Below are 15463 nucleotides of genomic sequence, written 5' to 3'. Positions count from 1 at the left end.
GACGAGGGCGTCCACGTTGTCCTCCACCCACCGCGCCAGGTCGCCCCGGACGGCAATGGGCACGGGTGCGATGGCAGCGTCGAAGTCGAAGTGGGGGTCCCTGTCCTGCAGATGGCTGAAGACGTGGGAGAAGGCACGCCCGAGCAAGGCTCGGCTCCTCTCTTCGACAAGCCAACGGGACCTCTCGGATCGGTTCTCCAGAAGCGTCACCACATCGGTGAAAAATTGGAGGTTGCCGGCGTAGTTGACCTCGTGCGGCTCCTTAGCGACAGCCTCGCAGATATAGCCCAAAGCTGTGTTGGCGCTCTCTCTGAGCGTTTGAAGCATGGTGGCATGCACATGCTCCAGAACCCGCCGCCGACGGATCTTGTCCTCATTCCGTTGCGCGACAGCCTCGGCGTCATCAACCCTCTGTTGGAGAAGAAGCTGCTCGGCCCGGGAAGAGGACAACTCCGCCTGCGCCATGCTGAGGGCGGCTGCGGAGGAGTCCGCATGCCGCGTCACTTTGGTCTGTTTGGCACTGAGGGCTGCGGTCCAGCCCTCGGCCTCGGCCTTGATCAGCCCCAACCTCGTCTCGTATTCACGCTCGAAGGCCGAGCGAGCTTCCGCCACGCGGCGATCGACTCCTTCCTGGGCCCAGGCTTCGCGCGCGGCAACGTCATCCTCCGCCCGGGCCACCAGGCGCTCCCTCATCTCCAACCGCTCAAGGTCAAGGTTGCGCTCGGCGGCCTCCAGCATCAGCGCCTCCTCGCGCTTCAGAAGCTCCGCCCGGTCAACAGAGGGCCCCTCCATCGACTCAAGGGCCGCCTGGCGCAGTTCCACTTGCTACTCCAGGGAGTTGCTCCAAGCTTGGAGCTCCCATGCGCGCTCCTCCGCAGCCTTGCGCCATCGGTCTGCTTCCCGAGCCTCCTCGACGGCCTGGGAGCAGGCCTCCCGCGAAGCTACCAGCTACGCTTCAGCCTTCGCGTTGTCAAGATCACGTTGGTGATGCGCGAGGGCGACGGCTACCTTTAGTTTGCGCTTCTCCTCGGCAAGGCGCAAACCTTCAGCCCCGAGGCGCGCATCCTCGTCAGCAAGCTCTGCCCCGATCCGGCTCACCGCATCCGCCGCCCTCTGGAGGAACTCTTCGCAAAGAGCGCGTCGCTCCCGAGCGCGCCCGAGCACGTCTTCTGCATCACCCTCTTCCACCGGAGCATGCGGAGGGCCCCGGGGCGGCAAGCCCCCTCCCGGCACGGGGCTGGGGGCTGGCGCCCTAGTCATCGCCAGATGGACCTCTTTGGGAATCCGGCCTGGCGTCGGTCCACCCACGGAAGAAGAGCCAAAGACAGACCTCAGCCATCCACCATCTATGATCAGAGGAGGAACGCGGGGCAAGCCGGATGTGCCCCAGGAGGACTCATGAAGAAAGGACAGCGGGCGCGCAGGCTCGAGGTGCCCTGTGGAACAGACCACTCCACCGACCGGTCTGGCAGCAGGGGTGCCGCTCGAGCTCGCCGAACCCAGGGCCAGCGGAGAAGGCGAAGCTTGGGGGGATGGCTCCCGGGCTGACTCGGCAAGTTTCGCAGGGCAGGGCCTGAAAGGGCCACAATCAGTCGCAGGGATAGCAAAGTAAATGAGCAAGGAAAGAAGAAGACTTACTCGTCCATGGCAAAATACTTCCTGCGCTTCAACAAGCGGCAAGGGTGTTCATTGCCACCCAAGGCCTCCTTCCTCTTGCGGAGAGCCTCGAAGTCTACGTGGAACCGACCTAAGCGCTCGGTGCAGGGGTCAGCCTTTGGTGCGGAAGAAGCGACAAGATGATCAGTGTTGGAGGAGTCAGGCTGGGGGCGCCGTCAGGCGTCGCCTCATGAGGAACGGTTGGGGCCTCGGGGGCCCCGGCCTCAGGAACCATAGGCCACGACTCCGCACCTGCCGCCGCTCCAGGGCGGGCCTCGGGAGACGCTGCCTTCAAGACTTCTCGCGGCATCGGCACCTCGACATCGGGCGCCTCAACTCCCACCGGTTCTCGTCTCCCCACCCTGTCGCCCGAGGAAGGACTGCTGTGGGCAGCAAGGGTGGCAACCACGGTGGCTGGGTTCTCGCGGGGCCCCGTGAAGCCAGCAGGGCGCAGTCCCCACTCGTCAAAGCTGGGCATCTGCCTCACAAAATCGGCCCTGCCGGAGCAAAGATACAAGAGGGCACCATTACTCTGAAGACTGCCTGGGGAAGGATCGTCGGTCAAGACCTGAGCATCGTCCGCAACGCTTCAGGCGCCAAGCCCTCCTCCTGAAGCCACATGTGGTCTATGTGCCCCGCAAAGTCCCACATCCGGCGAGAGTGGCGCTGGAGAGGAGCAATGCGACATTGGAGGAACTCCTTCACCACCTTGGATGCTGTCACATTGAGCGCCCTCAAACTCTGGAAGCGGCGCCAGACGAAGGCGAACAGGGGGCTCGCGGGCACCTCATGATCCCAACCCGCGTGGGGAACATCAGGCGAGGTCGGGTGCGGGAGCAGAGGATTGGGCACTCCGACGTCCACGTACAGCCACCGCTCTCTGAACCTGGCCTCGGGAGAAGGAAGGCTGAAGTCGATCCCTGAAGCGGCCGTCTCTGGCACGACGAAGAAGCTCATGCACCCTGAGCACTGAGTGGGGTCGCTCATGCGCAAGGAAAAGAAGTGGCGCAGCAGGGCAACGGAAGGAGGAATGCCTATCATCGCCTCGCAAACAAAAGGAAAGACAGCCAGAAGGGTAATGGACTCCGGCCCGAGGTGCATCATACGGATCTGATAATGGGAGAGCACCGCATTGAAGAAGGCGGAAAAGGGGGGAACCAGACCCGCCCATAGGGCATCGGCGAAGAATCGGACCTCCGTGATGATCCTATCAAGGGAGGCATGGGACGCAGGCCAGACTGTGGTCCCGCCGCACTCGTTGAAGGTCGTGGCAAGGGCAGAGCGGACCTTGTTCAAGGCTTCTGTATTGAGTATGATTGACCGAGCAACGGCGGGGGCCGCCGCCGGAGGTGTGCGGAGCAAAGGTGCGGGCTTCTTTCCCCTTCCTTTCTTCGTCGGTGCCATGGCGGTGAAGAGAGGGAAGAACTCGAGCCGGGTTGGCGGCAGAGGCTGGAGCTCGAAGAGGAAGGAAAGGTAGGAGGCGAGCGAGCAGCGGAAAGGAGGAACAACTGTGTGCAATTGCGAGTCCGCTTAGCCGGGCGTGCAACAAGGCGTCATGGGGGAGCGCAGACGCCCACGTCCAATCAATCGCCATGCGGCGCCCGAGGCTGCAAGCTTTTGGGGTCCGCGGCGCCTCGCGCTCGCCCCTTCGCTTCCCTGCTAGGCCAAGCCCGGGCGCGCCTTGGGCCCGGGGGCTACTGTCGGCGTTCTGGGAACGGGGGTCCCCAGACTTGCCTGCCTGCGGCTTGCGGCGTGGCTCAAGTGGGGGCCCAGCGCGGCCCATCTTCATTAGCTCAAGCTCAAGACCCTCGCGAGGGGCCAAGCCTCGCAGGGCGGATGACCAGAAGCTTCCTCAGAGGCAGCCTCATCAGGCAGGCTCGCGAGGAGGCGGAGAGATCAAGGCAGGGGTACCTCACGAGTAGCCCGTGACGCAAGCCATGACGATCAAGACCAGGCGGGCGCCAGGTGGGCGCCGGCCTGCGTAGTGTCCTTGTTTCCCCTTTGGTGCACAGGGGGCAAGCACAGGCCAAGGCACCGGGCAAAGGTTACCATTCTGGTGCAACGAGACCAAGACCAACAGAGCGGCAGGATGGAGGTCACCATGGAGCCCAAGACGGCGTCATCACCAGTACTTTTGCAGCCGAAGACCACCTTTGGTTAGGATAACTTGTACTAGATGTTCCCCTTCAAAATAGCCAATTGTTGACGCCCTTCCCGCTCATTATTTGGGGAGAGGCCCAGGGCCTCTATAAATAGAGCTAGCCACCACAGAGTAGAAGAACACCCCGGAGAGATCAACACACCCAAAGGGCTAGAGATCTGATAGAGCCCTAGCAGAGAGAGAGAGAGAGAGGAGACTGAACTCGCCCAAGCAGTTCATCGCACCAGCTCAAGAACACCTCTCGCGAGGCTGTTCTTCCCTTGTACTATTCATCATCAGCCCCTGAGGCAATCCACCACACCACACACTGGAGTAGGGTATTACACCACAACGATGGCCCGAACCAGTATAAACCTTGTGTCCCTTGTGTTGTTTGTTGTTTCCAGCTTAGATCATGCGAGGAGATTGGACGTAGATCGGTAGGGGAGAGATCTCCGCGCGCACCCCAGTGTTCGAACCTCAAGGTTCTGCCAGAACCCGAATCCGACAGCATGGTCTTCTCGTCCTCCAGATGGATGTTAAGACGGCTTTTTCTGAATGGAGAGCTAAATGAGGAAATCTATATGCAACAGCCAGATGGCTTTGTGATAGATAGTCAGGAAAGAAAGGTGTGTAGGTTGCTGAAATCATTATATGGCCTGAAGGAAGCACCTAAGCAATGGCATGATAAGTTTGATACAACTCTGACATCTGTTGGTTTTGTTGTTAGTGAGGCTGACAAATGTGTATACTATCACCATGGTGGGGGCAAAGGAGTTATACTGTGCTTGTATGTTGATGACATACTGATATTCGGAACCAACCTCAAAGTCATTGAGGAGGTCAAGTCGTTTCTGTCTCAGAACTTTGAGATGAAAGACCTTGGTGTGGTTGATGTTATCTTGAACATCAAGCTACTAAGAGATAATGAGGGTGGGATTACACTTATGCAATCCCACTATGTTGAGAAGGTGTTGAGTTGTTTTGGATATTCGGACTGCACACCATCTCAAACACCATATGATCCTAGCGTGTTGATTCGAAAGTCCAAAGGCGCGACTATAGATCAATTGAGATACTCTCAAATTATTGGTTCACTGATGTACCTAGCGAGCGCAACGAGGCCTGACATCGCGTTTGCTGTGAGCAAACTGAGCCGGTTTGTTTCCAAATCGGGTCATGTACATTGGCATGTTGTTGAAAGAGTTATGCGCTATGTGAAAGGTACTATGAACTATGGACTTCACTATACCGGATACCCGTCGGTACTTGAAGGGTATAGTGATGCAAATTGGATCTCTGATGCTGATGAGATGAAGCCCACAACTGGGTATATGTTTACTCTTGGAGGTGGCGCTGTTTCTTGGAAGTCATGCAAGCAAACGATCTTAACGAGATCGACAATGGAAGCAGAATTAACAGCATTAGACACATCTGGTGTCGAAGCAGGATGGCTTCGAGATCTTTTGATGGACCTGCCATTGGTTGATAAACCGGTTCCGGCTATCCTTATGAACTGCGATAATCAGACTGTCATCACCAAGGTGAACAGTTCAAAGGACAACATGAAGTCCAACAAACACATAAGAATGAGGTTAAAGGCTGTCAGAAAATTAAGAAACTCTGGAGTGATAGCGTTGGAGTATGTCCACACGGCTAAGAATCTGGCAGATCCCTTAACGAAAGGGCTATCACGTGTAGTGATACATAATGCATCGAGGGAGATGGGTATGAGACCCACATGAGTTGCCATGGTAGTAACCCAACCTATGTGATCGGAGATCCCGTGAATTAGGACCTGGGAAAACAAGCCAGTGGTGAATTGAGGAGAGTAACTATACTAACCCACTCCGTTAGAGATGCAATACTCTCGATACTGTATTGTAGGATGACTACTGTCTTAATGTGTTCCGAAGCTTATATAAGCAAGATGCTATCCTACAGAGCGATCTTTGGAGGAACACACCTATATGAGCCCGACTGCTGGTCACAGTCTATAAGATTGGGGTGATCTCTAGTAAGCTCATGAATAGGCCAGGAGTGTAACTTATATGCTCCACCCGAGGGGTCAGCCTTCGGCAGCCTAGTACTAGTAAGACATGTGGTGAAACTTCTTTACGCCAAACGGACAATTCAAGGCATATTCCATTGTTAAGTTGTGAAGGAGTGTAACTACTTTCTCTAGGTGAAGCTCAACCTTAACAGGTCTTCACTGAAACACTGGTATATCGAAACAGTAATTGGAACATAGGACACAATGGGCCCTCGAGATCTAGTGGGGGATTGCTGAAATTTAAGATGGGCTCTAGGCCCATATAGCAATTTCTGAAAAATCTCTAAGGGCCCATGTGGGTTATATGGCACTAGGTGTAGTGGGAAGTTTAGTCCCACCCCAGAAGTGGAAGAGGAGTTGGACCTCCTTATAAGGGTTTCTCTTCTACATGCTATTGGAGCTTGAGAAGAGAAGAGGCCCTCGCACACTCCTCCTCCGCCGCCTGCCTCACCACGCCACGCCTCGTCACGATGCGCCGCGAGTTGCGGGATTGAGCCGAGCCGAGCTCACACCTACGCGCTTATTTTTGCCAGTCACTAACGGAGAGTTCTCTGACAGCTGGGCCACGATCTGAGACATCGGATCGTGGGCTATCATGGACTCGCACGTGGGTTGAGCCCACGTCTCTCCACGCGGTTGCGCCTATATAAGTGTGCGGTGTCTCCTAACCCTAGCCGCCACGAACAGATCACATATGCTCCCACGCGCACGCCCACCGTTGCTCCCTTGCTATTGCTGCCGCCCGTGACTCCATCCCGTCCGCCGCGTACACGGTCGACGGGAGAGCAGGTCTCTGAAACCACGCCCTTCTGGTTCCTGTACGGGGTGAGGGGCGAATAGGTTTTTGGGCAGCGATTAGCCGACAAGAAGGACGCCACTGCCGTCACTAAAGCCGCGGCCTCTACATGGCCTACTCGATGGTATAACTCGTTTATCCCGCTCCTACTATTTTCTGTTTTAGCCATGCTAGCATTATACGTAGATCTTTCTGCAATTAGTGTAGTATGTGCTAGCTTGACTGAATATCAGTATGCATTTATTTTTATCAATGCCATGCCAGTGATTTAGTCATGGATTAATTTAATCGAGAAATTGCCTATTTACTCAATAATCCAAAAACCTATTATGTGTAGGAATTTTTCGGCAAGTGGCTTTGCCGCTGCACTGAAACCGGATAAGTTTACCGGTTCGTATTTTAAGCGTTGGTAGACTAAGACCACTTTATGGCTCACGGCTATGAATGTGTTCTGGGTCACCGGTGTCTCCACGGGAACGATTGCTCCTGAACAGGAGAAGGCGTTCAAGGAGGCCACCATTGTGTTCCTTGGAGCAGTTCTTAGCGTGATCGGAGATAAACTGGTCAACACATATTTACATGTGCATGTCACCAAGGACTTGTGGGAGGCGCTCGAATCTAAGTTCGGGGCCGCCGATGCCGGGAGCGAGATGTATATTATAGAGCAGTTCCACGATTACAAGATGGTTGAAAACCGTCCTGTATTGGAGCGGGCTCATGAGATAATATGCATTGTTAAGGAGCTTGAACTTCTTAAGTGCGATTTACCGGGCAAGTTTGTCGCGGGCTGCATAATCGCTGAGCTCCCTAATTCCTAGAGGAACTTTGCCACCACTCTGAAACATCAGAGATGTGAATTCTCTATGGAGGATGTCATTGGCCATATGAGTGTTGAGCAGAATTCAAGGGCAAAGGACTCGCACGAAAAAGGGGCCGAAGGGACTTCTGTCGCCAACATGGTGAACCAGAAGAACTTCAACTCCCACAAGCCCAAGGGAAAGAACGGTGTCCAACACAATACCAACTTTAAGAAGAAGGGTAAGAAGACCTTCAAGAAGAACAAGAAGGATAAGGGCTGCTTTACTTGCGGTTCGATTGAACATTGAGCCAACAAGTGCCCAAACAAGTACAAGAAGTCAGGACAGGACTCCAAGTCCGTCAACATGATTGTGGACAACAATGATAATGGTGCCCCTGGGTACGGTAATTTATTTACTGTTTTTTCAGTGTTTCAGCCCACCGATTGGTGGGTGGACACAGGTGCAGGTGTACATGTGTGTGCTGACATTTCATTGTTCACTTCTTACCAGGTCACAGGCCACGGGTCCGTATTGATGGGGAATGGCGCGAGTGCTTCTGTTCATGGTGTTGGCACGGTCGATCTGAAGTTTACTTCGGGAAGAATCGTGCAGCTGAAGAACGTGCAACATGTCCCCGCCATCAAGAAGAACCTCGTTAGTGGCTCCCTTCTATGTAGAGAAGGGTTTAAGTTGGTTTTTGAGTCTAATAAATTAGTTGTTACGAAATATGGACTCTTTGTTGGAAAAGGTTATGAGAGCGGAGGGATGTTCCGCCTTTCCCTTGCAGATTTTTGTAATAAAGTCATGAACCATGTTCATTCGAATGTTAATGAATCTGAAGTTTGGCATTCATGTCTTTGTCACATTATTTTCGGTGTTATGACGCGGCTAGCTAAGTTGGATTTAATCCCAAGTTTTACTTTAGACAAAGGTTCTAAGTGCCTATCTTGTGTGCTAGCTAAGCAACCTCGCAAGCCTCACAAGTCCGCGAGGAGAGACACTTGGCACCATTAGAACTCATACATTCTGATCTTTGTGAGATGAATGGTGTGTTGACTAAAGGTGGAAAGAAATACTTCATGACATTGATAGATGATTCCACTAGATATTGCTATGTGTATCTGTTAAATACTAAAGATGAGGCTCTACACTACTTTAAAATCTATAAGGCAGAAGTTGAGAATCAACTTGAAAAGAAAATTAAACGAGTCTGGTCAGATCGTGGTGGAGAGTACTTCTCGAGTGAGTTTGATTCCTTCTGTGCGGAACATGGCATTATTCATGAGAGGACGCCTCCCTATTCACCCCAGTCAAACGGGGTTACCGAGCGGAAAAACCGTACTCTAACTGATTTGGTTAACGCCATGTTAGATACATCGGGTTTATCCAAGGCATGGTGGGGGAGGCTATATTGACGGCATGTGATGTCCTGAATAAAGTTCCGACAAAGGATAATGAGATCACTCCCTATGAGAAATGGGCAAAGAGAAGGACAACACTCTCGTACTTGCGTACTTGGGGCTGTTTGGCGAAAGTCAATGTGCCGATCCCCAAAAAGCATAAGCTTGGACCAAAGACTGTGGACTGCGTTAATTTGGGATACGCTAAGAACAGAGTTGGCTATAGATTTCTAGTAGTGAAAATCTGAGGTACCTGACCAGAAGATCGGTACAATTATGGAGTCTAAGGATGCTACATTCTTCGACAATATTTTTCCTATGAGAGATATGCAAAGCACTTCTAGACAGAAATCTGAGGAGACTCCTGAACCTGCCATCCCTATGGAATATTATGAACAAACACATGATGAAAATCCCGAGGAGGATGACGAGGAAACCCTTGGTAGGGGAAAGAGACAAAGGACTGCAAAGACCTTTGGTGTTGATTTCTTTGTGTACCTCGTGGATGATACTCCTACTTCTATTTCAGAAGCGTATGCCTCACCAGAAGCTGACTACTGGAAGGATGCGTTCCGTAGCGAGATGGATTCCATCATGGCTAACGGGACATGGGAGATCACTGAGCGTCCCTATGGTTGCAAACCATTGGGATGTAAGTGGGTGTTCAAAAAGAAGCTTAGGCCCGATGGTATGATTGAAAAGTACAAGGCTAGGCTTGTGGCCAAGGGTTATGACTAGAAAGAAGAGGAATATTTCTTCGATACTTATTCACCTGTGCCTAGACTAACCACCATTAGAGTATTACTCTCGTTGGCAGCCTCGCATGGTCTTCTCATCCACCAGATGGATGTTAAGACGGCTTTTCTGAATGGAGAGCTAAATGAGGAAATCTATATGCAACAGCTAGATGGCTTTGTGATAGATGGTCAGGAAAGAAAGGTGTGTAGGTTGTTGAAATCTTTATATGGCCTGAAGCAAGCACCTAAGAAATGGCATGATAAGTTTAATACAACTCTGACATCTATTGGTTTCATTGTAAATGAGGCTGACAAATGTGTATACTATCGCCATGGAGGGGGCGAAGGAGTTATACTGTGCTTGTATGTTGATGACATACTGATATTCGGAACCAACCTCAAAGTCATTGAGGAGGTCAAGTCGTTTCTGTCTCAGAACTTTGAGATGAAAGACCTTGGTGTGGCCGATGTTATCTTGAACATCAAGCTACTGAGAGATAATGAGGGTGGGACTACACTTCTGCAATCCCACTATGTTGAGAAGGTGTTGAGTCGTTTTGGATATTCGGACTGCACACCATCTCAAACAGCATATGATCCTAGCGTATTGATTCGAAAGTCCAAAGGCACGGCTATAGATCAATTGAGATACTCTCAAATCACTGGTTCACTGATGTACCTAGCGAGCGCAACGATGCCTGACATCGCGTTTGCTATGAGCAAACTGAGCCGGTTTGTTTCCAAATCGGGTGATGTACATTGGTATGCTGTTGAAAGAGTTATGCCCTATCTGAAAGGTACTATGTGTTGGGGAACATAGTAATTTCAAAAAAATTCCTATGCACACGCAAGATCATGGTGATGCATAGCAATGAGAGGGGAGAGTGTTGTCTACGTACCCTCGTAGACCGTAAGTGGAAGCGTTATATCAACACAGTTGATGTAGTCGTACGTCTTCACGATCCGACCGATCCAAGCACCGAAAGCACGACACCTCCGAGTTCTGCACATGTTCGGCTCGGTGACGTCCTCGCCTTCTCGATCTCGATCCAGCAAGAGGGGCGAAGTAGTAGATGAGTTCCGGCAGCACGACGGCGTGGTGACGGTGTTGGTGAGGAACAATCTTTGCAGGGCTTCGCCTAAGCACTACGAAAACTATGACGGAGGATAAACTAGAGGAGACGGGGTTGCCGGCACATGGCTTGGTGTTTCTTGATGTGTCTTTGGTGCTAGCCCTACCCCTCTATTTATATGTTGAGCCCTGGTGTCGAAACTTGGAGTAAAAGCCTCCTCAAAGTCGGTTTCACCCGAAAGGCAAGAGTCCTTCTCGGACTCCAGGGCTAGACGCCAGGGTTCCCGGCGTCTACCCCCTAGACGCCAGGGTTCCTGGCGTCTATCCTCTGGTCTCCGCAAAACTTCCTTTTGCACTTTCCAAAAGCCTCATGGGCTTTCCCCTTTGGCCCAGATAAAGTGTTCTCGTGCCCAAACATTTCGGGAAACATCCGGAACCCCTTCCGGTGAATTCCGGAACCCTTCCGGAGATCAAACACTACTATCCACAAATCAATCTTTACTTCCGGACCATTCTGGAGTTCCTCGTCATATCTGTGATCTCATCCAAAACTCCGAACAACATACGGTCACCAACATACATAACTCACATAGTACTATATCGTCAACGAACGTTAAGCGTGCGGACCCTACGGGTTCGAGAACTATGTAGACATGACCGAGACACCTCTCTGGTCAATAACCAATAGCGGGACCTGGATGCCCATATCGGCTCCTACATATTCTACGAAGATCTTTATCGGTCAGACCGCATAACAACATACGTTGTTCCCTTTGTCATCGGTATGTTACTTGCCCGAGATTCGATCGTCGGTATCTCAATACCTAGTTCAATCTCGTTACCGGCAAGTCTCTTTACTCGTTCCGTAATACATCATCCCGCAACTAACTCATTAGTTGCAATGCTTGCAAGGCTTATAGTGATGTGCATTACCGAGTGGGCCCAGAGATACCTCTCCGACAATCGGAGTGACAAATCCTAATCTCGAAATACGCCAAACCAACAAGTACCTTTGGAGACACCTGTAGAGCACCTTCATAATCACCCAGTTACGTTGTGACGTTTGGTGGCACACAAAGTGTTCCTCCGGTAAATGGGAGTTGCATAATCTCATAGTCATAGGAACATGTATAAGTCATGAAGAAAGCAATAGCAACAAAACTAAACGATCAAGTGCTAAGCTAACGGAATGGGTCAAGTCAATCACATCATTCTCCTAATGATGTGATCCTGTTAATCAAATGATAACTCATGTCTATGGTTAGGAAACATAACCATCTTTGATCAACGAGCTAGTCAAGTAGAGGCATACTAGTGACACTCTGTTTGTCTATGTATTCACACATGTATTATGTTTCTGGTTAATACAATTCTAGCATGAATAATAAACATTTATCATGATATAAGGAAATAAATAATAACTTTATTATTGCCTCTAGGGCATATTTCCTTCAGTCTCCCACTTGCACTAGTGTCAATAATCTAGTCTACATCGCCATGTTTAATACCAATAGTTCACATCACCATGTGATTAACACCCATAGTTCACATCGACATGTGACCAACACCCAAAGGGTTTACTAGAGTCAATAATCTAGTTCACATCGCTATGTGATTAACACCCAAAAGGTACTAAGGTGTGATCATGTTTTTCTTGTGAGAGAAGTTTAGTCAACGGGTCTGCCATATTCAGATCCGTAAGTATTTTGCAAATTTCTATGTCAACAATGATCTACACGGAGCTACTCTAGCTAATTGCTCCCACTTTCAATATGTATCCAGATTGAGATTTAGAATCATCTGGATCAGTGTCAAAATTTGCATCGACGTAACCCTTTACGATGAACCTTTTTATCACCTCCATAATCGAAAAACATATCCTTATTCCACTAAGGATAATTTTGACCGCTGTCCAGTGATCTACTCCTAGATCACTATTGTACTCCCTTGCCAAAAACAGTGTAGGGTATACAATAGATCTGGTACACAGCATGGCATATTTTATAGAACCTATGGCCAAGGCATAGGGAATGAGTTTTATTCTCTTTCTATCTTCTGCTATGGTCGGGCTTTGAGTCTTACTCAGTTTCACACCTTGTATCACAGGCAAGAACTCTTTCTTTGACTGTTCCATTTTGAACTACTTCAAAATCTTGTCAAGGTATGTACTCATTGAAAAACTTATCAAGCGTCTTGATCTATCTCTATAGATCTTGATGCTCAATATGTAAGCAGCTTCACCGAGGTCTTTATTTGAAAAACTCCTTTCAAACACTCCTTTATGCTTTGCAGAATAATTCTACATTATCTCCGATCAACAATATGTCATTCACATATACTTATCAGAAACGATGTAGTGCTCCCACTCACTTTCTTGTAAATACAGGTTTCACCGCAAGTCTGTATAAAACTATATGCTTTGATCAACTTATCAAAGCGTATATTCCAACTCCGAGATGCTTGCACCAGTCCATAGATGGATCGCTGGAGCTTGCATATTTTGTTAGCACCTTTAGGATTGACAAAACCTTCTGGTTGCATCATATACAACTCTTCTTTAATAAATCCATTAAGGAATGCAGTTTTGTTTATCCATTTGCCAGATTTCATTAAATGTGGCAATTGCTAACATGATTCGGACAGACTTAAGCATAGATACGAGTGAGAAACTCTCATCGTAGTCAACACCTTGAACTTGTCGAAAACCTTTTGCGACAATTCTAGCTTTGTAGATAGTAACACTACTATCAACGTCCGTCTTCCTCTTGAAGATCCATTTAATCTCAATGGCTTGCCGACCTTTGGGCAAGTCAATCAAAGTCCATACTTTGTTCTCATACATGGATCTCATCTCAGATTTCATGGCCTCAAGCCATTTCGCGGAATCTGGGCTCATCATCACTTCCTCATACTTCGCAGGCTCGTCATGGTCAAGTAACATGACCTCCAGAACAGGATTACCGTACCATTCTGGTGAGGATCTCACTCTGGTTTACCTACGAGGTTCGGTAGTAACTTGATCTGAAGTTACATGATCATCATCATTAGCTTCCTCACTAATTGGTGTAGTAGTCACAGGAACAGATTTCTGTGATGAACTACTTTCCAATAAGGGAGCAGATACAGTTACCTCATCAAGTTCTACTTTCCTCCCACTCACTTCTTTCGAGAGAAACTCCTTCTTCTAGAAAGGATCCATTCTCAGCAACGAATATCTTGCCTTCGGATCTATGATAGAAGGTGTACCCAACATTTTATTTTGGGTATCCTATGAAGACGCACTTCTCCGATTTGGGTTTGAGCTTATCAGGTTGAAACTTTTTCACATAAGCATTGCAACCTCAAACTTTAAGAAACGACAGCTTAGGTTTCTTGCCAAACCATAGTTCATATGGTGTCGTCTCAACGGATTTAGATGGTGCCCTATTTAATGTGAATGTAGCTGTCTCTAATGCACAACCCCAAAATGATAGTGGTAAATCGGTAAGAGACATCATAGATCGCACCATATCTAATAAAGTACGGTTACGATGTTCAGACACACCATTACACTGTAATGGTGTTCCGGGTGGCGTGAGTAGTGAAACTTTTTCACATTGTTTTAACTGAAGGCCAAACTCGTAACTCAAATATTTTACTTCTACGATCATATCGTAGATACTTTTATTTGTGTTACGATGATTCTCCACTTCACTCTGAAATTCTTTAAACTTTTCAAATGTTTCAGACTTGTGTTTCATCAAGTAGATGTACTCATATCTTCTCAAATCATCTGTGAAGATCAGAAAATAATGATACCTGCCGCGAGCTTCAATATTCATTGGACCACATACATCAGTATGTATGATTTCCAATAAATCTGTTGCTCGGTCCATTGTTCCGGAGAACGGAGTCTTAGTCATCTAGGCATGGTTCACAAGCATCAACTGATTCATAATCAAGTGATTCCAAAAGCCCATCAACATGGATTTTCTTCATGCGCTTTACACCAATATAACCTAACCGGCAGTGCCACAAATAAGTTGCACTATCATTATTAACTTTGCATCTTTTGGCTTCAAAAAATGTGTATCACCACGATCGAGATCCAAGAAACCATTTTCATTGGGTGTATGACCATAGAAGGTTTTATTCATGTAAACAGAACAACAATTATTCTCTAACTTACATGAATAACCGTATTGCAATAAACATGATCAAATCATATTCATGCTCAATGCAAACACCAAATAACACTTATTTAGGTTCAACACTAATCCCGAAAGTATAGGGAGTGTGCGATGATGATCATATCAATCTTGGAACCACTTCCAACACACATCGTCACTTCACCCTTAACTAGTCTCTGTTCATTCTGCAACTCCCGTTTCGAGTTACTAATCTTAGCAACTGAACCAGTATCACATACCAAAGGGTTGCTATGAACACTAGTAAAATACACATCAATAATCTGTATATCAAATATACCTTTGTTCACTTTGCCATCCTTTCTTATCCGCCAATTACTTGGGATAGTTCCGCTTCCAGTGACCAGTCCCTTTGCAGTAGAAGCACTCAGTTTCAGGCTTAGGTCCAGACTTGGGTTTTTTCACTTGAGTAGCAACTTGCTTGCCGTTCTTCTTGAAGTTCCCCTTCTTCCCTTTGCCCTTTTCTTGAAACTAGTGGTCTTGTTAATGATCAACACTTGATGCTCTTTCTTGATTTCTACCTTCGTCGATTTCATCATCATGAAAATCTCGGGAATTGTTTTCGTCATCCCTTGCGTACTATAGTTCATCACGAAGTTCTACTAACTTGGTGATGGTGACT

This window comes from Triticum urartu, chromosome 1A (genome assembly GCF_056163025.1).
Source record: "Triticum urartu cultivar PI428250 chromosome 1A, HENAU_Tu73, whole genome shotgun sequence".
NCBI classification, from domain to species: Eukaryota; Viridiplantae; Streptophyta; class Magnoliopsida; order Poales; family Poaceae; genus Triticum; species Triticum urartu.
Note: the sequence above shows the minus strand (reverse complement) of the source record.